Raw genomic sequence first — 27,465 nt, 5'->3', positions numbered from 1 at the left:
CTTTTTTAAGAAGACAAAATGATCTTGGCTGTTACCACTAGGAAATATGTTGTATAGTTGTAATTCAATTTAATATTTAATAAAATTTAGCAAGTTGATATATTTTCACAGACTTTGTTAGGGAGTAGGAAATAAATTAACTTGAAAGATCAGTTGATACTTCCTTTTAGATGCATACGAAATTGAATTAATGAGGGAGACTGGCCTCTAGTAGCTGGTGATGTTTATTTAAAGCCACATGGTAAGGAGTGGGCCTTTATTTTACTTATTAGATGAGATTCAGTTAAGACTAAAGTGTCTTGTGGAAGAGGGTTTGAGACATTTTTAAGCAAGTGATATACAGAGGAATTTTTAAATTGTAAGGAAATTGACACCCAAACAACGTTGCATTCACCGTTCATTTTTGAAACAAATGTTTGTCTTGTCTGTGGTTGTGGGTCGTTTCATCTGCATTTGTTAGACGTCAGAGGTGGTTGACACTGGATGTTCCTGGCCTAAGCAGAGGCAGCTGTAGGCTGTGTGAACTGCTGATCACCCTCGGGGATGCGCTGCTCTTTAATATCGTGCTTGCAGATGCATTTTCTAGCTGACCATGCTATTAAGAGCTGCCATCCATCACGCAGCTTCCCAGATCCGGCTGTCAGGAAGGGAGGGAGGAGTGGGGTCCACTGGCGGAGCAACGGAGGGGATGGAATTGCAGGGTGTGTGTGTGTGCGCGCGCGCATGTCGTCTGAGCACGCACCCACGCAGCGGCGGGCCGGAGGCGCGCGGGGCGGCGGGATTCCAGTCCAGGTTTTCCGGGCCGCCGCCGCCGCCTCCGCGGGAGGCTGCTCTTTCTCTCCCGCGTCTGGGTCACAGGCATGTGGCTGTGTTGGCCGGCCGCGGGCGGCGGGAGCGGAGCTGAGCCGCGGAGCTGAGCACCGCAGCGGCAGCCGGGCCGGCCTGGCGAGCGGCCTCACCCCCAGCCGCGGGCGGGGCCCGCGCCGCCTCCCAGGCCAGCTCAGACCTGCTCACGCGGCTGCCCCGCGGCCACCCGGCCTCCTTTTGTTTGGCAAGTGCAATTCACGCCCCAGCCGGCCTCCCAGCCCCGCCTCCACCAGTGGCCGAGTTGTCGGGTTGGTGCTGGAGGAGGAAGAGGAAGACCGGGCTCCAAGGTCAGCTCCTGCTGCCCACTGGCCCCAGGCAAGTGGCCAGCGGCGGCCGGCCTTGCGCTGAGCCGGGACGGGGTCAAGGGACCAGAAGTTGGAGGAGTGCAGGTGGGGTCTGTCGGTGGGCGCCCGGGGAGGCGAGCGCCCAGAGGAAGATGGCTTTCCAGGAACGGGGAGTCAGAATGTGTGGTGCATTTTGATTGGGATTCCAGTTAATTAGATAAACCGACCATGGTCTTTGGGGGCAAAGAGCACAGTTTTAAAAGCTGTCTTGGTATTTTTTTTTTAAATCATAAATAAAAGTTCACTGGGAGCTGAGCCGTGTAATACAGAAGTAGCTATTTGATCTGAAACTTTATTACTTACTGGGGAGTAAATTTAAGCTTGAAAGAAAATGGAATTGGTGGACTAATGTTAGACTACGCAAGTGTGTCAGTTATAATTTTGCTTCTTGGGCCAAAATAGAGTAGCTTTGCCAGAGTAGCATAATGGGAGAGGCAGTCTTGGAAAAGATTGCTTCAAGTTTGAATTCTTAAAATCATTCAGCGTGGTGTGGTCCCTGCCACCCTCCCCTGTTTACTCCAATCTTTGCAGCTCTGGGGAGACCTGCCTGACCACTTTGTGGAGAAAAGCTCAGCGAGTTGGTTACTTTGTCTGCCTATAAGCTTCCTTGGCACACATGTGCCACAGCTCTCTGTGGGGCATTGTTTGGTTGGAGGCTTCTCAGCCATATGGAAAATCCAAAAAGTGGCATGGCAACGAACGTGGGGGTCAACCAAGAGATTGCATTTTCCCTGAGAATGGTGTGCCAGTGTGCTTTAAAATTGAGGAAGGGCTTAGAACAGAGTTAACAAAAGTCTTAGCGTTCTGTGCCAAGAGTATGGTATTAAGTTCTGGCCCCTTTCCTTTTCCCTTTTTCTTCTGGGAACTGCAAACGTGAAGTAGACATGATTTGAAACCTTACACATGGGAACAATACCCCATGTGGGGCCGTTGTTCTGTGGGCAATTATTTCCAGAAGCACAACCCATCTACATTTTTAAGCTTGTGTGAATGCAGGCCCTAAAAGGCAGTTGCCTTTTTGAATCTTTCCATTGCCTCAGAAAAGAACACAAGGCGATGTTTTTTGCTTAAGAGCAACTTCTGACCAGTGTGGGGGCCACTGGTTAGCTTGTATTGGTTTTAATCCAGTGCTGTAATTTAGTAGTGTTTAAACTATTTTATAAGGATTTCTGGGTCCAGTGAAAGGTGGTTTTCAATCCAGAGCCCTTGAGTGCTTATTGTACTCAGGCAGGCGCTGGTGCTTGGCAAGCTTGCACTTGAAATGTTATTTGATCTCCTTGCATGACAGAATTGACTAAGATTACACTTTTCCCCTCCCGGTGGCTGTAGAAAGTGATGCATCAACGAGGTCTGTTCAATAGAATATTTAAAGACTTAACCCACATTCATTCACTCTACGCTTTCCAGAAAAAGGCCTTTTAGATTTTTTTTTCTTATTTTGTGGTTTTGCATTTATGAATTGAGACCAGAGCTGATGCAATAATGTAGCTGTACCACTTCCTTTGTGTGTGCATGTGTTTTTATAGCCTACAGAAGATAGTCCAGTCTGCATGGCTGTGATTATTTCTGAAATGCTTGAAATGGGGGAGAGGGTGGACAGGAAGAGGGTGTGTGTAAATTTCAACTGTAGACTGCTTTTTTTTTTTTTTAAAAAAACATTGTTTCTTAAGATAGGGAAGAGTGTGATGGTGTATGCTGTCTGCTTGTCAGTAAGGTGCAGTGAGTTGTCTGTGTGTTTTGCAGACTGGCTTTTCATTTTAATCAGTGCAGCTGTGTACAGCTGTTAGGTCAGTGCGCTGGCTGCTCCTGCAGGACAGTTTATCTTACACTGAAGGCTTTACAGATTTGGCCGATTGTGTTTCTTTTTATCTCTTCCTTTGCCACCATGCTTGTTTTTAAGCAAGTGATAGATAGAACAAGGCTTTATTTATTAATGTAATAATTTACTTGCCAGCAATTTATTTTGGGGTTTGAGAAAATTGATCAAGGAACTTTATTTTTTTATCATGGTTTACCAAGGTCAAAGGTTTTTGCTCCTTATTGTGTCATTCAGGGAAACCAGTGGGATGATCACTTTATAATAGGGAACCAATATTTTGTTCTAAAAAGTAGGGAGATATTCTTTGTTTCCTATTTTCTAAGGTTAGTTTGTAAAACTCAAAGTAAATGTTAGCATGGAAATACCATGTTTAGAATATTTCCTCTTTGTCTTTTATCTTTTGTTATACACTGTACCAAAAAGACTAAGAAAGACATTGACTAACAGTGGGCTGGATGATTAACAGAAAGGTTTAGAAATGTTTTTGCTCAGGGCCATATATGGCCAACTTTAAATATTAAAATGTGTTACTGGCTCTAAGTTATTAGGAAGTATTAAAGATTGAGTATACAGCTTTACAGGGTGTCTAACAGATTGTGATGTCAAAGACCCCTCTTGTCAGTGATTATGTCTCTTTACTGTCTGCCTTCCTGTGGGAAGATAGGATTGTCTGCTATGGGCTCAAAGACTGTATAGCACATTCCTAAAACGGAGCAAGAGTCGCAGAAACAAAATGGATTGATATGTTTATACAAAGAGCTGACAAGGTGCCTGTTTCCTGGTGGGGGTAGTTCACCTGCTGGGATCAGACAGAAAAAGCCAAGTGAGAGTTGAAGTCTCACTGTCTGCACAAAACAAAAACACAAGATAATGGTCACTTTCAATTAGAAAGATAAATCAGCTTAATCTTACATAGTTTCTTTCTTTCTTTTTTTGGACAGTGCTAGGGAGTAAACCCAGGGTCTTGGCAGGCTAAGGACCACAGCACATCTGCAGCTCTTTTTTTAACTTAAGGTCGCTTGTTTCTTAGAGATCCTGAAGTTTTCTTTATTGTCAGTGCACCTATTGCAGGTTGCTCTGCTGGTGTCATTAGTCACCTTGCAGAGTTCAGTGTGGTGGTGGTTGTCTCTATGTCTCTCATCTCTATATTCCTACGTCTACCATGGATTGTGAGACCCAGGGCAAATCACTTAACCTCTGTGACTTATTTCCTCAATTGGGGAAAATGATAATTCTGCCTAAAGGGGTATGTGTGTGTCTTTGTTTTCTGTTGCCAGAATATCACAGACTACGTAGTTTGTAACAATAGAGATATTTTTGCCTCAGGGTGGTGGAAGTTGGAGCATGGTGCTAGCATCTGGTAGGGGCCTAAGCATAGTAGCGCAGTGCTTACTCTCAGGATAACTAACCACTCCTTGGATAGGGACACTAACCTGTTTAGGTCCTATCAGCACTGCTGGGGGCCGGTGTGTGTGTGTGTGTCAAACCATCACACTATACCGAAGAAGGGAGAACCATTACTGGCACATAACTGAATATTTAGCATAGGGAGCACTAATTATTTGCTAGGAACTATTTTAGATACTGACCATACAAAAAAAGCCAAGTCTTGATCTTTAAAACATTGCTAAGGAAGAAAACAAACCATGAAATAAAAGAGCTTGATGATGACTCCTGAAACTTCCAAAAGATAACTTCTGAGCATGCCAGTGGCTTTTCCCGAGTTCAACATGAGAAGCTTTAGTATCATTCTTTTAAGTCATTTTTTTTCTTTTGTTGCAATGTACTTCTTATATTAGTGATAGTATTTGTTAGCCACATTAATGGTTTTTGGCTCATATGGAATAACGAAGGTGGAAGAGATTTCTTCCTGGCAGAGAAAAAAAAATAAGAAAAACAGAAAAGCTAGGAAATAAAGTAATTTGTCAGTTTAAGTGCTTAATGATAGAAGGATAATGTTCGAATCATGGTCCTTTAATACAAGGAAGTATTATGAACCCATAAAAAAAAACCATGTGAGCCAGATGTGGTGGTACATAACCTGAAATGGACATATTCAATGGTAAGAGCAGGAGATTCTTGAATTCTAGGTCAAGGCTGGCCACACAAGATCAGCCTGGGCTAATCTCAAAGAACAAAAACACTAAAAACATGATATAAAGGTCTGAGGTGTAGCACTTTCTAGCATATGCCAGGCCCTGAGTTTAGTCCTTAGCCCCTCTCCCCCCACGATGTTAAAAACGTGATGTATAAAGCTTTGTGGGGGAAAACATGACACAATTATCTGTTTGTGGCATTTTTACAAAATACACCCACATATACCCATTAGAGGCCGAGGAAAGATATCAGAAAGCAATATACCAAGCATTAATAGTGCTAATCTCAGGATGATTTGATTGTGGATGATTCCATTTCCTAATGCTATTCTTTCTTTGCCTGAATTATTTGTTCTTGGCAGATATAAAATAGCAGTGTGGTTGAGTGAGGAAACTGGGGCCTAGAGAGATTGTATGTTAACTACAGCTGTATAGCTAGTGAGCAAGCATAACTCTGATCATAATTCTGAACAGAGCATAATTCTGTTCATAATTATTGAGGCTTGACTGGCTCTCCATATGTTTCATTTTTTGGCCATTTTATACTTAGGGGTCTCCAAAGAATTTATGTCCTAGTTATTTATCCAGTCATTTGTCAATGGACATTTTGATTGTGGCACTTTTTGATGTTATTAGAAGTAGTGCTACACAGAGTATGTATGGGCATGCATATATCTCCTACAGAATCATCTGTAGGGTAAATCCTAGATATAGAATTGCTACTGAAATTTTGTTGATGAGACAATTAAACCTATCAGTTCTCCTTGAAGATACATGAGATTGTAGAAAAATCAGATAGCATTAAAACATATACTCAAATGAAATGAATAGTTCTTGAGAACAAGTTTTTTTTGGGGTTGTTATTGGGGCTTGAACTCAGGGCCTGGGTGTTGTCTCTGAGCGCCCCCCGCCTTTTTTTCCCCCCCTCATGGCTACTGCTCTTACACTTTGAGCCACAGCTCCACTTCAGGTTTTCTGGTGGTTAATTGGAGTTAAAAAGAGTTCCATGGACTAACCTTCCTGGGCAGGCTTTGAATTCCATCCTCAGATCTCAGCCTCCTAAGTAGCTAGTAGTACAAACGTGAGCCATCAGTGCAAGGCTATCTCATTCATTTTCAAAGCTTGTGCTTATAGTTCAAAAAGGCGGGGGCGGGGGGGGGCGCTGAAAACTAGAGCCTTGACATTGAGAGCTGAAGAGACTTCAGGTTAATGACAGCAGCTGGTTCATTCATTAAAAGGTTAGTTTGTGGGGATAAAATTCTGGTATTCTGCAGGTAGGATTTTATAGTGATTACTATGATAACTTGTGCTTGTATGAGGGATAAAATGGGCTAATAGGCATAAGTCACTTTAGAACATAGGACACATTTAGCATATTATAAGGTATATGTGAAGATTTTAAAGAATATTGTAAGTAAGTATAGGAGATCTTTATAAAATACCATTAATATTTGAAAGCAAAGCTCAGTTCTCACACGAACAATCAGATCTATTTTTCATGTCCTGCTTTCTGCAAAGCAAATGTGTTTTTATGATTCTGGTTTTAAAAAGGGTCAGTCAGTTTATATGACTGTTGAGTTTCAGATGGCAAAATAGCGTATATACCGTGCATTTGAGAAATTGCTTAAGTCAAAATCCTCCAGATGGCGTGTGCTGCTCTGTTCACAGTTGTATTTTCTGCAAACTCCCCAGATTATCTAATAATAACTTAAAAATAGCTGACTAGAAACAGTGGTGTATTCAGGTCTCCACTGCTTTGAACCTCAATAGCATCAGTGACTTTCCATATATATATATATATATATATATATATATATATATATATATATATTTTTTTTTGCCAGTCCCGGGGCTTGAACTCAGGGCCTGAGTACTGTCCCTGGCTTCTTTTTGCTCAAGGCCAGCACTCTACCACTTGAGCCACAGTGCCACTTCTGGCCTTTTCTGTATATGTGGTGCTGAGGATTGAACCCAGGGCTTCATGTGTAAGAGGAAAGCACTCTACCACTAGGCCACATTCCCAGCCCTACTTCCGTTAGCATTGCCTTCAGGATTTCTTTTTTCTTTTTGGCCAGTCCTGGGCCTTGGACTCAGGGCCTAAGCACTGTCCCTGGCTTCTTCCCGCTCAAGGCTAGCACTCTGCCCCTTGAGCCACAGCGCCGCTTCTGGCCTTTTTCTGTATATGTGGTGCTGGGGAATCGAACCTAGGGCCTCGTGTATCCAAGGCAGGCACTCTTGCCACTAGGCTATATCCCCAGCCCCTCAGGATTTCTTAGTTGGGCAAATTTATGCTTTCCACAAAAGAAAACGGAAGCAGGTAACCAGTTCTTTTATGTGGCTGTGACTCAAGAGTGACATTGGAGAAATTCTATTGATTTATCATTCACAAGGAGTTTTGTTGTTTTACTCTGTAGCCTTTTATCATACATCTTGGATATGATGAGCCCTTCACCTAGATGTAGTAGAAACTGCTACAGCAGTTCTTGTTATTACTGAGCAATCATCTGACTGGCTGACTGACTGACTGGTAGACAAACTAACTAACCAGGACAAAAGCTTGAGCATACTTGCTAGCATTTGGTGTAGATTTTAGCCCCTTTCAGTTATAAAAGTTTGCTTTCTTAATATGAATATTTACTTGTAGGGTTAACTTTGTTGTAATTTTGATTTCCCCTATTATTTACTATAGAGAAATGAAGAACATATGTTTTATGTATTATACATGCCTCATGTAGAAGGGAAAGCATAAAGGTATAAACTTAAAAGAAATAATGTAGTCTGATTTGTGTGTGTGTTTATGTGTGTGTGTACGTGTGTGCATATGCACTTGCATGCTTATATGCACCAGCCCTAGGATGTGAATTTAGCGCCTGGGCACTGTCTCTGAGACTTTTTTGTTTAAGGCTAGAGCTAACTTCAGCCACACTTCTGGCTTTTTGGTAGTTAATTGGACGTAAGCATTTCATTGACTTTCTTGACCAGTCCTCTTCAAATCATGACCCTCAGGCCCCCGCCTCCTGAATAGCCAGGATTATAGGAGTTGAGCAACTGGCACAGTGATGAATCTCAGTAAGTTTCCTTAGGCCTTTTAGAAGCAAGCCATCTTTAAAATCTCTATTCTGATATTGCTTGCGCCACCCTCTCTCTGTGTTAGATAAATAGTGATAAAAATGATTTCTCCCTGAAGTGAAGTTAACTGGAGAGTGAATTGCATTCCTCCCAAATTCTTATACTGAGGCCCTGATCTACACAATATGCTGTATTTGAAGAGGGGCTTGGCCTCTCTGGTGTGAAAGGAAGAGAATGCCAGGGTCACACCTATAATAATCCTTGATACGCGGGAGGCTGAGAAGTAGGAATAACAGCTCGAACTGTCTGGCCAGACAAATCTAAGAGACTCTTACCTCCAATTAACCAGCAAAAAGCCCAGAAGTGGGGGCATGGTTCAAGTGATAGAGTGCTAGCTGTGATCAAAAAGGCCTAGTAATAGCTTAGTGAGGCCCAGCCTTTGCACCCCAGTACCAGCACCCCCCAAAAAACAAAACAAAACAAACAACAAAAAACCCCTCTCCTGACAGGATGTGTCCATCCACAAGCCAGGAACACAGATAGTCTTCTCTGGGAAGCCAAATTGGCTTGCACTTTGATCTTGGACTTCTAGCCTCCAAACGAGAGACATCTGTGGCCTCTGGCGGTGTGCTCCAGCAGTCCCAGATTAGCCTAGTACGTAGTATACATGTGGAGTAGAATGTGACCATTAGCTTTTTGTAGAGACTGAGTTTTTCTGCAGTGAGATGGGGATTAAACTTCTGCTTGCAAAAGGCTTTGCACCTACTGACCAGCCTTTGCTGACCTCTGGTTCAGCTCATCACTGTAAAGGACTGAGAACCATGCTGGTTTCTACACAGAAGCCAAATCCCTGGGGAGAGAATTGCGTTGGGGGCGCGGGGGGGGGGCATTTTCCATTTTGGAAAGGACTAAGACTCCTTTAATAGAAAGAAAGGAATCACAAATGCCTTCATATATGTGGACAGGCGTCTCATCCTTGGCTTAGAAGAACAAAACTTTTATTTTTAGTCTTTATAGTTGTCCTATTTTCAAGATGGAGAAATTTCTCACATTCCAACATGGGAACAGAATCTGCAGTGGCTTCATTTACCTTTCCTATCTCAGGAAACAAATTAGAACTTGAATTCTTTGGCCTGCTGGCTAGATTTGAAGTGTAAAATTTCTTTGAAGTGTCATAATGGTAAGAAATGTGATATTGTCTGACTTAGACTTGGGACATTTTATCCTTTTATTTTGGTTTGCTCTTTAATCATGCTGATGAGTGGCTGTGGTAGGACATAGGAGTCATTTGTGGTTGTCTGTTGTTACAATTGCTATTCATTTACCCAAGCATGTTTGAGGACTTTTTCATCAAATGGATGAAACAGACCCATTTTAGAAGGTGGAAACAAGAGGGATAAAACTGAAAACCCCAAACCCCAGTGCATACACTGCCCTTTCAAACTAATTCTAGAAGAATTTTGGGTTTTTGCACTTTTGAAGCCCTCGGGACATGCTATATAAAAAACAATTACCGTTCACTTAGCAATAATAAAAATGATTTCTTTGAGGTTAAAAGCCGAGAATAGATTTTTGTCCTCTGGAGTGCTTCTCATAGCCTGCATACTTATTTTTATTGCGTGTTGTCTTATTCCTCCACTAGAATGTAAGTCCTGACTGGCAGGAGGACCTTTTGGCTGTGTTCACTGAACTCACCCAGGCAAAAGGGTGAGGGTGGCACCTCAGAGATCTCCTCTAACAATAACTGACATGACCTGGGCACCAGATAAACATTGGTGGAATCAGCCTCATTCCCTGAGATGCATGGTTTCAGAATCATCTACATGAAAAGAACACAGAAGTAGCTCTCTAATCCTTCACATTGCCATCTAGTTAACATTGAAAACTTAGCACGTCCCAGTGGAGGTTCTTACCTATCTCATGCATTGTTGGATTTTTATTTATTTATTTTTTGAGTTTTTAGCATAGGTTCGTTGTGAAAACCAAGGGCATCCGGAACAATCTGAGGTTATTTCCAAGCTGTCTCATTTGACATCTCCTGGGATGTCACATTTTTAAACCTTGTAAAGAATTCTAAACATTAGCAACGAAATGTGGAAATGTTTATTTTTAGGTTACTTTAATGAACAATTTTTGTTTGTTTGTTTTTTGGTCAGTCATGGGGCTTGAACTCTGGGCCCAGCCGCTGTCCCTGAGCTCTTCAGCTCAAGGCTAGCATACTCTACCACATGAGCTACAGTGCCACTTCTGGTTAAGTGGAGATGGGAGTCTCAGGGACTTTCCTGCTTGGGCTGGCTCTGAACCGTGATCCTCAGATCTCAGTCTCTTGAGTAGCTAGGATTACGGGTGTGAGCCACTGGTGCCTGGCTAATGAACAACATTTTATTGTGATTTTTTTTCTTCGGATGATTAATTAGTATTTCGTTCAATTTTTGTAATAGGGTCTTAGCTCTCAAAGTGAAAATGGTATTTGCTAATGAGACTTTCATTTAAAATATTTAATTTACCATGAGAGATATTTCTTAAAATACCTTTCTAAATGTAGTAGGTAAACTGTTGGATCAAGAAATGTGTCCTACCTAGGTAGATATTAGGAGGACTGTGGTTCAAGGACAACTCAGGCAAAAAAAGTTGGTGAGACTTTCATCTCAATCAATAAGCCGGACATGGTAGTTCATGCCTGTCATCCCACCCTAGGCAGGAAGAGGCTTACTGTAAGTCTGAGGGCAGCCCCAGGACAGAAGCACGTATCTCTATCTGAAAACAAAACAAAACACAGAAGCACTTAGCAATAATAAGCTTTAGTTACCTTTAATTTATGTAATACTTGGCTGGGACTATGGCCTAGTGGCAAGAGTGCTTACCTCGTCCACATATATAGAAAACGGCCAGAGGTGTTGCTGTGGCTCAAGTGGCAGAGTCCTATCCTTGAGCAAAAAGAAGCCAGGGACAGTGCTCAGGCCCTGAGTCCAAGGCCCAGGACTGGCCAAAAGAAAAAAAAAAGTAATACTTGAAGACAAAATTGATGGGAAATTTATTCTGGTTTTCAGAGGTAGTAGACAAAAATTTACTCGTAAGCTAAATTTGTACTCAGTTTACTAGTTGGGATCTGGCAAAGATTAGTAAAATAGGAACCTTTAATTGAAAGCTGATAGCTTAGATTGAGGCATATGTGAATTATAGTTTGGAATTGAGGAGGTTTAGCTCTAATTTTATGTGGCATTATAAACGGATCACTTTCTCGCCCTACCCCCTGTTCCTATAGTCTGATACCTGCTTTTTTTTTGGGTGGTGGTGGTGGTGGTGAACTACTGGGGCATTAACTCTTACCACTTGAGGCCCACCTCCAGCCCATTTACAGTTTTAGTTATTTTCCAGGATGACGGGTCTTAATTTTTGGTCATAGGTCAGCCTCAGACCTAGGTTCTCCTACCTGCAGCTTCTTTTGTAGTTGGGACTTACAGGTTCATGCCATTAAATGTGGCTGTTTGGTTGCAGTGGCTTCTTTTTGATAATCTTTACCTCCTAAGTAGCTGGGATTACAGCCTGATTCCTTGGCACTGACCTAGAAAAAGGAATATCTTGGTCTGAAGCTGGCCAAAATGTGTTCGATGTTCATTACCATTGTAAGGTAAGATGGTGGTCACTCCAAAGATTGTTAGACTTGGAATGGTGGAAGTAGAGGGACCACAAGTTCAAAACCAACCTGAGCTAGACAAGTGAGACCCTTTCTCAATCAAAAGGAAAGACTGGGGTGCTGGTAACTCCTGTCTCTAATCCTAGGTACTCAGGAGGCTGAGATCTGAGGATCACAGTTTGAAGCCAATCCCCACAAAATTGAAGTGGAGCTGTGGCTCAAAGTGGTGTAGAGCACTAGCCCTAAGCAGAAAAGCTTAGGGACAGTGCCCAGGCCCTGAGTTCAAGCCCCACAATTGACCCTCCCCCTCCCCCCAAAAGGGCGGAGGCGGGGGGGGGGGATCTTTTTAGTGAAAATGGGATTATAGTTGATTATTGCACAATTTATCTTTTTTTTTTTTTGGTGTATGTGTGTGTGAGAGAGAGAGAGAAAGAGAGAGAATTAGGGTCTTGAACTCAGGGCTTGAGTTCTGTTAATCATTTTTTTTTTTAAACTAAGGCTGGTTCTCTCCTACTTGAGCCATTTTTTGCCTTTTGCTGGTTAACTGGAAGTTAGAATCTCGCAGATATTTCTGCCTAAGGCTGTCTTTGAACCTCCAACCTCAGATCTTAGCCTCCCCAGTAGCTGGGATTATCTTGTTAGCTTTTTAATTCTTAGACAGTTTTGGTTGCTCTTTGGATTTGATTGGTTGTACAAAAGAACCGCTTGTCATTTCTAAAGAAGACTTAGTTGAAAAACTTGATTGGAGCTGGCATATCTGTGAAATAGGAGAAATTTATTTAAGTAATCATTACATGCCTCACATTCATAGATTTAGACTTTAGCAAAATTAATGTCCTTATCTTTACTTTGAGGTAAGTTTCCATTGAAAGGCCTATTGTCTATATAGATGCTCTCCCTACTTGATCCACAGCTCCACTTCCAGATTTTTTTGGTGTTTAATTGTAATCTTGCAGACTTTCCTGTCTGTGCTGGCTTTGAACTGTGTCTCTCAGATCTCAGCCTCTTTAGGAGTTAGGATTACAGGCTTGATCCACTGACAACAGGCCCGTTCGTGAACATTTTAATCTCAAACCAGGAAAATACTCACCAATGCTTTTGAGAAACATGGCAAGTATAACTCAACTGGATAGATGATTAAAATTGGTAGAAGGACAGAAATGCAGATAGGAAAGTTTCATTTAAACAGTAAACAGAAGAAACCACATAATATGTTCATAATACCTCAGAATAGAAGCAGATTGTATATTTTAAGCAAGTCTAAGCCTGTTCTTTTCTGCAAGGCTTATATTGAAATGTAAAGAATGCATTTGGTTCCATAAATTATTAGTCATGAAATATGAACCTCATAGCCTCATAGCCTGAACTGCTGTGGACTGACTGTGGAAAAGGGAAAGAACAAATCTTCATTTCACACGTGACTAAACAGACTAGAGCTCATGATAAAACAGAGGAAAGCTTGCAGGAGGGAGGCAGAAATCCCTAGCCCCCAAATCTGCCAGGATTTAGAGTAAAGCGGTGAGATCAAGTAAGCCTTTTGCAGCAGGGCTTTGTGAGGTCATGATGAAATGAATGTAGGGTATTCAGAAATCTCTCTGGTATGCTTTATTGTATTCAAGTGCTTATTTCTTAGACCTGAAGCCATGTTGAATTGTTACATTTGCCCACATCTCTCAGCATGAATATTAACATGTAAGAGAATTAGTTTATCCTCCCCTTAAAATTCCAGCTAAGAACTTTACTTCTGGTGGGATCTGTGAAAATCTATGATGATTATAAGAGCTGGGGATTTGGCTCAGTGGTAGAACACTTCCCTAGCTGGTACGAGGCCTTGTGTTCAATCCCAGGGCAGTTTACACCTGAAAATGTGTGGTGACCACATGAGTGTCAAATTTAGATTTCTGCCGGTACTGGTATGGAGCACTGTAAAGTCCATTTTATTTTCTTGAGTCAATAGACCTGTGGCACAGAACTTAGTGTTACTTAGACTCAATTTTTTTGAGGCATTTAATAGCACATTTTTATCTATGGCTAAATTTATGGATAGATTTTAGGTTTCATCTTACATTTTATATTTGTAGGGGAGGTGGAATGATATAGAGAAAAAGATATTTGCCCTTTGCCACAGTGTTCTAAAGCTAAATGTTTACTATAGAAATTATCTTTAAAAATGAACAAGTAAGTGGGCGCCACCAGTGGCCCACGCTTGTAATCCTAGCTGGTCAGGAGGCTGAGCTCTGAGGGTCATGCTTCAAAGCCAGCCCAGGCAAGACAATCTGTGAGACTTAATCTCCAGAAAACCAGAAGTGGCACTGTGGCTCTAGTGTTAGAGCCCTAACCTGAACTGAAGAGCCCTGGAACAGTGCCCAGGCTCAGACTTCAAGCCCCACAATGGAGGTGGGGTAGGGAGGGAGAAGAAAAGGTATGCTATGGGCTCCAAATCCCTGGATTCAAAGCACCTGACAACAATTTTAAGAGAGATTCTTAGTTTTTTTGTTTTTGCCAGTCCTAGGGCTTGAACTCAGGGCCTGAGCATAGTCCCTGTCTTCTGTTTTTGCTCAAGGCTAGCACTCTACCACTTGAGCCACAGCACCACTTCGGGCCTTTTTTGTTTATGTGGTGCTAAGGAATCACCTGAATCTTGGTTTACACCTGGGTGTAAACCTAGGGCTTCATGCGTGCTACGCAAGCACTCTACCACTAAGCCACAGTCCCAGCCCAATTTATACCTTTTGTGTAAGGTTCTGTCTGGTTTGATTTGGAAGTGCCTGCCCCACTGCTAGGAGGACATTTTTCCTGAGAGTAGTTTGGTATTGTCACTCTTGTCCTCTTCTTATTTTTCTTGTTAGAAAGAACAAAAAAAATTTTTTTTGGCCACTCCTGGGCCTTGAACTCAGAGTGAGCACTCTACCACTAGGCCACATTCCCAGCCCGACAAATGGTTTTTAAAGCCTAGGAAATGTGTTTTTGGGGACTGCCGCCCCTTTCTAACCAGTTATTTTTGTGGATACTTAAAATTATTTTTATGAAGCAGTTTCAGAATTTTATTTTCTCTTTTGTTCTTACAGTTTTACTGCTCTTCCTCTGACCTTCTACCTGGGTGATTGAGCTTTGGAAGGATTGATTGGTATTTAGCAATTGTAGAGGATGAAAAAAATGATTTTTTTATATGTACTAGTGAAGGATTGACCCAGATTAGTGGGAAGCAATTTTCTGTTCTTTTATATATTTACCTTTTTGTGAGTTACAGTGTTCGAAATGTGCATTTCTTAATCTGAACTGGATGTGAGCAATGAAAGGGTACTTTCTCACTGGTAAATTGGGAAGGTTTTTCACACTCCAGTAGGAGCTGAGGTGGTGTAATTCTTCCTCTTCCTTTCATCTGACTGCTTTTCTTTCAAGAACTCATTACATATCACAGACCTGCTGCCTTTTGTCTTTGGTAGAGCTCACAGTTGTGATTCTCAGACCTCTCCCCCACCCCAGTCTTCCTTCCTTCCCTTTTTCTTTTCCACCTAAGACTTTGTGTTTGTATGTTCTTACATTGTTCCTGCCTGTTGTCAGAGGCCTTCTGAGAACACTTCCCACTGACTTTTGCTATTCAAGCTAGCATTCCCTTAAGGAAAGTTGGCTTCACAGACCCTCACTTTAGTTTCGCTCTTTCCTTAGTTCAGAAATTCTTCTAATAGAAAGGGTTAGTTGCTCAACTTTCACCTCCTGTGGCAGGCCTGACCTTTTCCCCTTAGAGATCAAAGACCTTTTCCAGGGTCACCAGAAGCTTAGTGCCTATTCAAGACTCAAAGTGCTTTCTCCTCATAATGAAATGATAACCAAAAAAAGTTGCAGTGATAGTTACTGAGCAGGTTCCTCTGACTCCACACTTGCCTGGGATGGCCATTCTTGTCGACAATAAACCCCCTGTGTGTGTGGGGGGGGGGTTGTGATCACACCTTCCTATCTATACCTCATTCAGAAAACAGATCTCCCCCTGACTTTGTTTTTTACCGTAGTATTATAGAACTGATATATACACAATTATGGTTCAGATTTTCAAGAGGAATTAAAAAAAAATCCTGAGTCTAGAGTTCTTCCCCTTTGCCTCTCCTTCTGTATAAGTAGCTTGTTATAGGCAAGGCAAGTGGTAGGTGAAACTCGTGAAGTGTGCTGGGGAGTGCTTTGAAACAGTCAACATTCTTGAGAAATAAGTGATGGGAAACACGTTCCTAAAAAGCCCCAGTTTTATAGGAAAACCTTTGCTTGTCCTCTTGTGTTTGCATATACAGGTAACTTACTAACTTCACAGAAGAAGGGATTTGTTTCTGTAATGGAGAAAGATGTGTAGCCTACTACTTACCCATTGGACCATCTTCTAGGCTTGGAGAGTGGATAGGTTTAGGATCTCCCCGCGCCCCCCCGCCCCCCATTCTCATTACATGCAGCCTACCTGCTAGAATCTCCAGGTCCTGATTTTAGACTGATGGCATAATATGTTGGCTGAGTCTGAGGAGATTGGTTTCGAAAGATTGGTTACAAAGAAAGTGCTGAGGGTGTAAGATAATGGAACCTAGGATTCTAAAATAGGAGATGTGGCCGTATTGGACAAAGGTTTAGTAGAGAAAAATGCTTCCTGCTCTTTTTTTCCTCAGGTCAAGTTGTATAAATTGCTGGAAGAATGAAAGAATAAAGCCTTAGATTGGTATGGGACACTCACTGTTTTTTTTTTTTTTTCTTTAAGAATTGTAATCTATTGCCTTTGTGAGAGTTGAGAATAAAGCCACTGGGCTCACATCCATGCACATTTTTGTACTTGAAGCAGTTAGGATGAATCAGAAGAGAGTAGTGTCATTAGCATGCTTGAAAGGTGCGTGGCTGTAATTCCAGCACTTGATAGGCAGGAGCCAGGCGTATCTGAAATTGGAGGCTAACCTGGCAATATATGGAGAGACCCTGTTGCAGGAAACAAAAACTAAAGAAAAAATGAAAATGGCTTATTGATGAGGTTCTTTTTCCTCTCCTCTTCCCCCTCCTCTCCTTTTCCTTCTTGTCCTATCCCACTTCTTTTGGTTCTGGTCTTGGAGCTTGAACTCAGGGCCTGGGCATTGTCTTTGAGATTTTTTCACTCAAGGCCGGCACTTGGCCGCTTGGACCACAGCTCCCCTTAGGTCTTATTGTGGCTCATCGGAGATGAGAGTCTCATAGACTTTGCTGCCTGGGCTCGCTTGAAACCACAGTCCTCAGATCTCAGTCTTCTGAGTAGCTAGGATTACAGGCATGAGCCTGGCACGGAAATGAGATTCTTTCCCTCCCTCCCTCCCTGTTGTGGGGCTTGAACTAGGGGACTGGACACTTATTGCTCAAGGGTAGTACACTACCACTTTGAGCCACAGAGCCATTTAATTAAGGCTTTCTGGTTAATTGGAGATAAGACAGTCACTGACTTGCCTTCCTGGGCTGGCTTTGAACTGCATTCCTCACATTTCAGCCTTCTCTGTAGCTAGGATTTACAGGAACTGGGACCTGGCTCTGTCACTGAACTCTTTTGCTCAAGGCAAGTGCTCTACCACTTGAACTACAGTGCTGCTTCTGGTTTTCTGGTGGCTAATTGGAGTTAAGAGTCTCATAGGGACTTTTCTGCCTGGGCCAGCTTTGAACTGTGATCCTGAAATGAGATTCAGTACTCTTACTCATATATGTTCAGCTCTACAAGAGTGCCAACAGGTCTTTCTGTGATGGTGGAAATGTTCAGGGGCTGCCCCGTCTACTGTAGTATGGCTGGCAACCGTGTGACGTGGCTAGTATGACCAAGGAATAAACTTGCATTTAGTTAAATTTAAATAGCCTTATGATTATATCAGACAGCACAGCCTTGAATTAAAGTTTGTAACCGATTGACGTATAAAATGAGTCACATTTAAGAACATTCTCTAATACATGGTCATTTTGTAGTTTAGGAAATACATTTTGTGGAAATATATTTTTCATTACTCTGTTTTCTTTTAGAGAAAGTTGTAGTGATTTGGTAGTGTGTTGTTGGCAACACAAAACAGACACGGTACAGTTTAAAAATACAACTTAGTGCACATTACATTTCAATTTTTTTCTCTTTTGAAAGGAGTAAGTTGTGTTACAGGCTTTTGTATTTTTCTTTAGCTTAGTGGCTTTTTGTCCCCCACCCAGGGTTTCCACCTCTCTCTCTCCCAGGGACTTTGCAGCATCACTGATGGCTAAGCTGTGCTGGATATATAATCGTGGTGGAGAGTAGTAGGATTGACATATTTGGGTATGACAAGATGCTTAAATACTCTTTTCTACCTTTTGGGGATTTTTGTGGTTTTTCACTGGTTAGGAGAGCTATGTTTTACTATCACTGCCTTTTCTGCACAGTTCTGCAACATAATAAAAATAGTTCTGTATATTCTGTGTCCTGTCATTTATCTGAAAGATATCCAAAGTGACAGATGCAAGTGTGATGGTATGCACTTTACAATTCCAGCCCTTGGTAGGAGGGTCGAGTTCTAGGACAGCCAAACGAAGAAACAAGTGACAGATGTGAGAAGGATGTATTATAAATTACTGGTCATTGAAAAAGGCATCACAGTCTGTGGGTTTAGTCATATTGCTAATCAGTTTCAAATTTGCAAGATAAAGCAAAGAGTAAAGTTCTCTCTGTGTATCTCCCCCCAACCCCCCCACCCCCCAAAAAAAGAAAGCCTTCTGGATTTGATCAAATTAACTTGAATCACAAGTGGCAGTTTTTCCATTGAAAGCTATTAGAAAGAATTTCCTGTTTGCCTAATGAGCTGAGGAGAGAGAGAGAGAGTGAGGGGGTGGGGGGGGAGAGGGAGAGAGAGAGAGTGAGAGTGTGTAAGGGGGGTGTGGGGGGAGAGGGAGAGAGAGAGAGCATGAGAATATGCTGTAGTAACTGGATGGATGCTCCATTTACATTTCAGCCCTCCAGGTTACATTTGTCAGTTGCTTTGGGGATTTATTTTCTGTAGTGCTGAATATTTCCTTGCTTACATTTTCCAGTTGGTTTTAAAGGTCACCAGAGACTGAGAGCTATTCAGTATACATTGATATCAGGTCATAAACTGAGCATCTGGTATTTTGTGGTTGTGTGAAGTATGGAATGAATATTTGTAGGCTAAATTTTTCCTTGATTACAAAATTGAGGAAGTTTGTCAAGGGAGCTTAACTTTGAACAGTTGGGATCTAGACTATATTTAATTACCTTACCTGTCAATTACTGTACTGTCTTTTATCTTACACTATTATGAGATGAAAGCTTAGAAAAGAATAGCTGTATGGCATTAAGCCTGCCAGCAAATGATAAATATGCTTTTCTTGGTGGGGGTGGTACTGGGGTTTGAATTCAAGGCCTTGAACATGCTAGGCAGGCACTCTGCCATTTGTGCCACACCATCAATCTGTGTGTGTGTGTGTGTGTGTGTGTGTGTGTGTGTGTGTGTGTGTGTGTGTGTGTGTTGGTTATTTATTTCCTTTTTGCAAAGGTCTGGCTTTATGCTTAGGCTGCTCTTCCCCCTAATTGCAGGGATATCAGGTACTTATGACAGTGCTTCCCCTGTAGCTGAGATAATAGAGGCATACTGCCATGCTCAGATTTTATTGGTTGAGATGGAGTCTCCTGGAAATTTAAAAAAAATTTTATATATATATATTGGTCCAGGCTGACATCAACTATATAGTCCACTGGTCTCTGCCTTGCTAACTAGGATTATAGGCTTGAGTCACGGTGCCAATACCAGTTTTGTTGTGGAAGAAATAAAGTCTCCGCCTTCATTGCGGTGTTAGCACATCACGGTTACCATTCATGGGGTAATCCTAGTTAGTAAGTTGCTTTCACATTTTTAAAACAAACCTAAAATTCAGAGCTTTGAAAAAGAAGCCTGTACTTCATTTCAGTTGAGAACTTCCAGTTCCATACAGTGAAAGGTTCTCTTCTTGCCTAATGATGGGGTGGGGGTAGGGCTGCCGGCCAAGGCACTCTCCTTGAGCTTCTTTTGCTCAAGGCTAGCACTCTACAACTTGAGCCACAGCTCCACTTCTCTTATTGTGCATGTGGTTCTGAGGAATTGAACCGAGGGCTTCATGAAGCATGCCAGGCAAGCACTCTACTACCAAGCCACACTCAGCCCAGCCTAATGATATTTCCAAGCCTAGGTTTATAATTTATAAGTACCAAGTCGAGACCTCTCCTTAGTCCATTTTCTATGGAAAATGGTACATTTGCACATACTTTTAAACAAAAGCTGGTGTTTTAAATTGAATACTTCTGATTTAATCTAAATGTGTTTTTTAATTTAATTTTTTGCTGGTACTAGGGCTTGAGCTGTAAGCTTGGCCTTTTCTCAGCTTTTTCTCTAGCAGCTCGTGTTCTCCCCCATTTCTGGCTTTTTGTTGGTTAATTGAATATGAGTCTTGTGAGTTTGTTTGTCTAGCCTGGCTTTGAACGTCAGTTCCTCAGATCTCAGCCTCCTAAATATTTAGTTAAGATGTCTTGCCAGGTGTGTTTTATTACATATTTTTTATACACTATGTGTGACAAATACACATGAGTTTCAACTCAGGGCCTCCCACTTTTTAGATGGGTACTCTACCACTTGAGTCATGTCCTAATCCTTTTTGCTTCAGTTATTTTTCAGATAAGGTCTTACTTATTAACCTTTTGTCCAGGGCTGGCCTGGGACAGCAATCCTCTAACAAAGGATTCTGTATTGCTGGGATCACAGGTCTTCTACTACCACACTTGGCTTATTAATTGAGATGTAATCTCATTGATTAAAGTTGGACACTAGTGACTCATGTCTGTAATCCTTGTTACTTAGGAGTCTGAGTTCTGAGAACTGTGGTCCGAAGCCAGCCGGAGCAGGAAAATCCCTGAGACTTTAATCTCCTTTTAACTTAACCACCAAAAAGCCCGGACTGGAGCTGTGGCTCAAGTAGAATGCCAGCCTTAATCATAAAATCTCAGGGATACACCCAGGCCCTGAGTTCAAACTATAGGACTGGCATGACAAAACAAAAATGTAAAGATTAAGGGATGTGGAGGCATGGCTTAAGTGGTAGATTGCCAGCTGTGAGTGGAAAAAAGTAAGTGAAAGAGTGGGATCCTGACTTCAAGCTTCAGTACTATCCTCCCCCCCCCCCCAAAAAAAAAAAAAAGCTAGGGATTAAGAGGAAGATGGCCTTGGAAGGACGAGCTTTGTAATCTCTGCCTTCTAAATAACTGGTATTATAGGCATGAATCATCCTCATCCCACTAAAAAAATAAGCACTGACTTTTCTTATTTTGTTACTTATCTTCTGCAGTTCTTTGCTTCACAAATTAATACTTTTCTTAGTAATAACTTTTTCCAAGATCTTGACAGATACTACTTTAGAGAGAAACCGTAGTTATGTTGTAAATGACTCGGTGATTGTCTTCTTCTAATCGCAGGTAGATCAGGACAGAAGGCTACATATGGAATAGGACTGGGGTATATTACATGTGAACCGTTATGTCATATTCTAAAGCTAGTAAACAAATTAAATACTTCTGTAATAGCAAGGGCTATTCTTTTTTTTTTTTTGGGCCAGTCCTGGGCCTTGGACTCAGGGCCTGAGCACCGTCCCTGGCTTCCTTTTGCTCAAGGCTAGCACTCTGCCACTTGAGCCACAGCGCCACTTCTGGCCGTTTTCTGTATATGTGGTGCTGGGGAATCGAACCCAGGGCCTCATGTATACGAGGCAAGCTCTCTTGCCACTAGGCCATATCCCCAGCCCCAAGGGCTATTCTTGAATGAATTTAACTGTTCTTCTTTTCAATGGTGAAAATGAGAAAGAATTTTCTATCTGATTCTGGACATTGTTCCTTTTATTTATTTATTTTTTTGGTTCTGGTCCTGGGGCTTGATCTCAGGGACTGGGCACTGTGCCTGAGCTTTTCTGCTCAAAGTTAGTACTTCTACCACTTGAGCCACACACAGCTCAGCTTACGGCTTTTTTTAGTGCTTAGAGATACGAGTCTCACAAACTTATTGTCTGGGCTGGCTTTGAACCACGACCCTTAGATTTAATCCGTCAGAGTCGCTAGGATTATAGGCACGAGCCACAGGTGACTGGCTCTTGTTCCTATTTTAATTACCATTGATTGTAAATTTGTATATAAGTCTCTTTTCTGTCTCTCCTGCTTGAGGTATTTTACCCTGAGCAAGTACTATTATTATTTTTTTATGCCTGTGTGCTTTTGGAGAGAAAAAACTGAAAACTGAAATTACATTGGAGTTAGAAGCCAAGTATTACTGAGGCCAAGTAACTAGAAAGATTCATGTTGACACTCCCAGCTAGAGTGGACAATGTTGACATTCTGCAGGCTGTACTATCCTGAGCTTCCTCTATCCCTCTCCAAACACCTCTACTGCCCCTCACATACAGGGATTGAACTCAGGGCTCTGAGCTTGAACACTTAAATCATGACTCCTATCCTGGGCTTCTTGTACTTTCAGGAGGCAGTAACATGGAATAGAATAATACTGCATTTTTTCTGGCTACTATAAATGATCATTTTTGCCATTAACTACTTTACTCCTTTAAAAATTTACTATTTAAATGTTCATTGATAAATATAACCATCAATTTCTGTAGTAATGAAAATAGATTTTGAAGCCATTTAAGTCTTTGAAACAATCTTATTGACACTATAATGCATCCATCCATCCATCCATCCATCCATCCATCCATCCATCTATCTATCTATCTATCTATCTATCTATCTATCTATCTATCTATCTATCTATCTATCTATCTGAATTTGGCCTGAGAGCTGTCCCTGTACTCTTGTGCTCAAGCCTAGTGCTCTACCACTTGTGAGTCAACACTCCATTTCGGTTTTCTAGTGGTTAATTGGAGACAAGAGTCTTAAAAACTTTTCTGCTTGGGCTGGCTTTGACCCATGATCCTCATAGCTCAACCTCCTGAATAGCTTAGTATTTACAGGTGTGAACCACCAGAGCCTGGCTTGACTTATTTTTTTGAATACTGTGGCACCAGTGTACATATCTCCAGTGAGCCGATCAAATCTCATTTTATTCCCCTCCATAGTTGAAATTTTGTTTTGGATTTGTAGGCATACTCGTTGCATAGTCTTTTTCCTCTTCTCATGAACTTTAAAATAGTTATGTACTCAACTTATTAGATAAGAAAGCTGTTTGTGTGTTTAAAAAATTCATTAATGCTGTTTCATTAATTTTCAAGGCGAGAATCATTTAAGCAGGTTTTCCCTCCATTATTCTAGCATGGCCAATGTTTCCATTTGGACAGCTGGTGCATTTCCCCTGACAAAATAGCAGGGGAAGGAGGTGTTCCTGCCAGATGTGTTTGCCTCCAGCCTTGTCTGCCTCCAGCCGGACCCTCCAGGACTGGAGCTGCCTGGATTTGATTAATGCAACATTTGACCAGTCATTAATATGGAACTTGTCCATTGGCAGTTGTTTTTTTTTGCCAATCCTGGGACTTGAACTCAAGGCCTGAGCACTGTCCCTGTCTTCTTTTTGCTCAAGGCTAACACTCTACCACTTGAGCCACAGTGCCACTTCTAGCTTTTTCTATACATGTGGCACTGAGGAATCAAACCCAGGGCTTCATGTATGTGAGGCAAGCACTCTACCAGTAGGCCATATTCCCAGCCCCCATCCACTGGCAGTTTTAAAATACATAGTGCTGTGTATTGCTGCCATGTCAAGGTTTGTGAATACAGTCTTTCAATCCTCCTATAGGTCAAAAATTCACTGGGCTTGCTATTGATAATCTTGTTTTATTTCAAAGTATTCTTTTCTACCTGACTATTTTATCCCTGGCAATGAATTTTGGTAACATGCTGTCTCCTGGTTGCTAGGACTGTTTGCATTCTGAGGACTTAGAGACTCTGTCTAAGACATCCCAGGGCTTCTACACCTCTTGACCCATGCATGTTTCTGGTCAGCATAGCAGATTCAACATATTCCAAATAGACTTCCAGTTTTCTGTCTTTTCCCCTTACCAGTCTAATCTTCAGTTGTCTAATCCTTAATGTCTTTATTAATTCTTCCCTTTGTCTCTCACCAGTCCAATCTTTTGGCAGATTCTTACTGCCTTGCTATCTAGAATCTGAATACTAACAATTCCTTCACTGGTACTACCTTGCCTGAGATAACAGGATTGAAGGAGGCCTAAAGACAACTCAGGATCCCCTGCTCTATGTGTACACACAGTGTGACTCCTATTTGAGCAGAAGTTTTCCAGCTACCTTTTCTCTTTGTAATTTTCTTCTTTGCCCTCAGTGCTTCAGCCACCTCAGTGTTTTGTGGTGGCCCTAGTATGCTAGGGTGCTCCTGCTTCAGGCTTTTGCACTTGCTCTTTTCTCTGCCTAGAGTCCCCACCCCCATAACCACATAACTTGTATACCTTCTTTAGGTCAAATTGACCTCTCATTATTGTCACAAATTAATGGCTCTTTATGCTTGTCACCCACCTTTTATTTTTCTCCATAGCACTTATCTTCACCTTGGGATACTTACTATATTACACTACATAATTTGAATAATATAGCACTTCCTGTGTTTTCCCTCCCCTACTAGCCTTTAAGCTCTCTGAGGCTAGATTGTATTTGTTCTGGTTATCTTTGTACTTAGAGTTACTTGGGCAGTGTTCTGAAATTATGGGTGAACTAAGGGGAAATATACTCTACAAGTTGATGTTCAAATAATGGTGATTTGTTAGAGCTACAACATTAAATTGTGGTCTCAGCTCTGAACCTCTCCCACTTATCTCCTTTGTAGTCATTCATAGTTGCTAACATCTGGGACCAATAATCCTAGTGGCTTTCTCTCCCCGCCCCCCACCCGGCCTTTAGTAGCATTAGGTTAACATATGGTAGGGTTAATAAATTTAGACACCTTAGAATTGCATCGAATTAGAATGGCTGATACAGAAATCGGCAAATTGAGTTTTGGCAAAGTCATCTGCTTTGCTCTTTCATCTAAGAGATTTTAAGTGCTTAGAAGAACTGTTCCAGTGAGATTTGTGATTCTTCCCATTTTTCCACGGCTACAATTTATACCAGAAGTGCATTTTGAATGCTTTTGATTTTTTCCCCATATTTGTGTGAAGTGTAATTGTAGTAAATATAAAATTCACTCTGTTATATTTCCTTTTATTAAATGCTGAGATTATATGTGCCACGGTTGCAGAATGCTTTGGATCTTGGAGTTGTGCAAACTGTGTCCACTTTACCTACTTTAAATCTGCTATGTTGAGGTAGTGAGCCTCATCAAGAGTTCCTGCATATTAAAAATTACTGTAGTATAAAATGGCTCTCTAATTTTACTCTCAGTGTTACATGAAATAAAACTGTTTATGTGTTTACAGCTTTAAAATATCTCCCCCCCCCCCCCCCCCCCCAGTGATAGAGCTAGAATTCATCCTGTGCATCTCTTTGGACGTAGCAAAGGCAGAGCTTTTCTGGCTAGTTTGCAATGCTGCTTATGTATATGTTTTAAGAGTTTTACTGAGATACAATTTATATACCATGAGCCTTATCTACTTAAAGTGTTTAAAAACACTTGATAAACATCATCATAATCTGGGGCTGGGGATATGGCCTAGTGGCAAGAGTGCTTGCCTCGTATACATGAGGCCCTGGGTTCAATTCCCCAGTACCACATATACAGAAAATGGCCAGAAGTGGCGCTGTGGCTCAAGTGGCAGAGTGCTAGCCTTGAGCAAAAAGAAGCCAGGGACAGTGCTCAGGTCCTGAGTCCAAGCCCCAGGACTGGCTCAAAAAAAAAAATAATCATAATCTATTTTAACATATTTCTGTCACTCCCAACATAAACCCCACAACCCTACCAGAAAACTCCCATTTACCCTGTCCAGAAGTCCAAAGCACTTACTAATCTGTCTTTTCTGGGCATTTCATACAAAACATCATATAAGAACTGGTGGTCCGTATTTGGTATTTTGAAACAGGCTTTTGTCCCAAGCTGGCTTTCAACTCCAGCAGGAAAGTCCATGAGACTCTTATCTCTAACCACCAAAAAGTCATAAGTGGATCAAAGTGGTAGCCTTGAGTAAAAAAGCTGAGGGACATCACCCAGACCCTGAATTCAAGACCCAGTATAGCACTCCCCCTAAAAAACAAGCATAAGAAAAGAAATAGTTGTGTGAATGAGTTTCCATATTCTTTAAAGACAGGCATTTAAATTGTTATTGGAAACTTCACAGGGCACTTGGGAATCTTTCCTTTTAATGATAAAGCTAATGTGTTGTTTCTTAGTTGATTTTTTTTTTTTTTTTGGCCAGTCATGGGGCTTGAACTCAGGTCATATGCACTGTTCCTGAGCTCTTCCGTTCAAGTCTAGCGCTCCACTACTTTGAACCACATCTCTACTTTTGGTTTTTGCGTGGTTATTTGGGGATGAGAGTCTCAAGAACTTTCCTGCCTGGGCTGGCTTTGAACTGTGATCCTCAGATCTCAGACTCCTAAGTAGCTAGGATTACAGAGGTGAGCCACCAATGCCTGGCTTCTTAGTTGATTTTAATTGGGATGTTTATTTTAACCTGGAATTGGGGTCTTCTGTGCCCCTATCCACTTTCTGCAGCGGTCTCATGTGTTCTTGGGTCTTTTGGATAGAAATTAAGCATATTCTCAGAATCTCCCAGAGCCTTCCAGGAAGAGTGCAGTGCCCCACAGTATCTCTCTCACCTGCTTCCATGAAAGCATCTCTGCTGTGCCACCTGCCCCGAAACCCTGAAGTTGTGCTCAGGGTGTGAGCTGCACATCCCCATCATGGTGGTTTAGCTTCCTCCGTAAGCCAGCTTTGACTGTTTAAAAGGCCACTACCCTCCCATGTAGGGAATCTCGTGGGGATATTTAGTGGCCCTTCGTTTCAGTGGTTGGATGTAGTCATGTCTAACAACTTTACAGTATGGAAAAACAACTCGCAGTACTGTGTCAGTTTCAGATGGAAGTTTTATTTCTGCCTGACTTTACAGATGTGCAACTCCATCGTTCTGTGTCATCTGGCAGCCTCATTGCTGATGCTCTGACATGTTTTGAGGTATTCTCCTCAGCAGCTTGCTCTTTGTGAGAAGACCTTGTTTTTTTAGTACAGTGAATACAAGAGTGACATTTCCTTTTCCAGGGCAGAAGTCACTACATTTTCTTTGCCAGGCATGTTGATATGAAAGGGAACAGGGAAAAAAAATTGATTTCCTTTTTAAAAGCAAGTCACTCAGCTGTAGCCGTCTTCTGTGGCTTCCTGGCACTTGCTGGCTGCAGCCATTTTTCTAGGAGGCATGGCCACAGTGGCCTGTGCACTTAGTTAGGCCTTCCCCACTTGGCTATTGGTTTTGTTCACAAAGGAGAATGCCAGAGCATTTGTTGAGATACAGAAGATGCAGAAATAGCAAAGACAGAAACACTTGAAGTGCTTTGGTCCACCTTTAGGAAGCTGGCAGATTTGAAATAGTTTCTTTGCAATGACAGTAATAACTCATGAGGACTGTAACTCCTGCTGCTAAATGCAGCAAATGGTCCTAAATGCTGTTTCATTTTGGTGGCCTGCAGCAGCGCAGTATTTGCTTGTAAGGCCACTG

At 41.8% G+C, this 27,465-nt stretch overlaps 1 protein-coding gene across 3 annotated transcripts in view; it reads left to right on the top strand.

The window, feature by feature from the left end:
* Window positions 1–27,465, top strand: part of Rere (arginine-glutamic acid dipeptide repeats) — a 370,202-nt gene that overhangs the window by 88,960 nt on the left and 253,777 nt on the right. The window contains exon 1 of one of the 3 annotated variants that reach the window (XM_048350174.1): window positions 1,090–1,256. The exons of the other annotated variants lie outside the window; for them this stretch is intronic. The gene's annotated coding sequence lies outside the window, so the exon portion shown is untranslated. Of the gene's footprint in view, window positions 1–1,089; window positions 1,257–27,465 lie in introns of those variants that run through there. 3 annotated transcript variants of the gene reach the window in all.

The sequence above is a fragment of the Perognathus longimembris genome, chromosome 7, assembly GCF_023159225.1.
Source record: "Perognathus longimembris pacificus isolate PPM17 chromosome 7, ASM2315922v1, whole genome shotgun sequence".
Classification (NCBI taxonomy): domain Eukaryota; kingdom Metazoa; phylum Chordata; class Mammalia; order Rodentia; family Heteromyidae; genus Perognathus; species Perognathus longimembris.
This window is presented reverse-complemented; position numbering and strand designations above follow the sequence as displayed.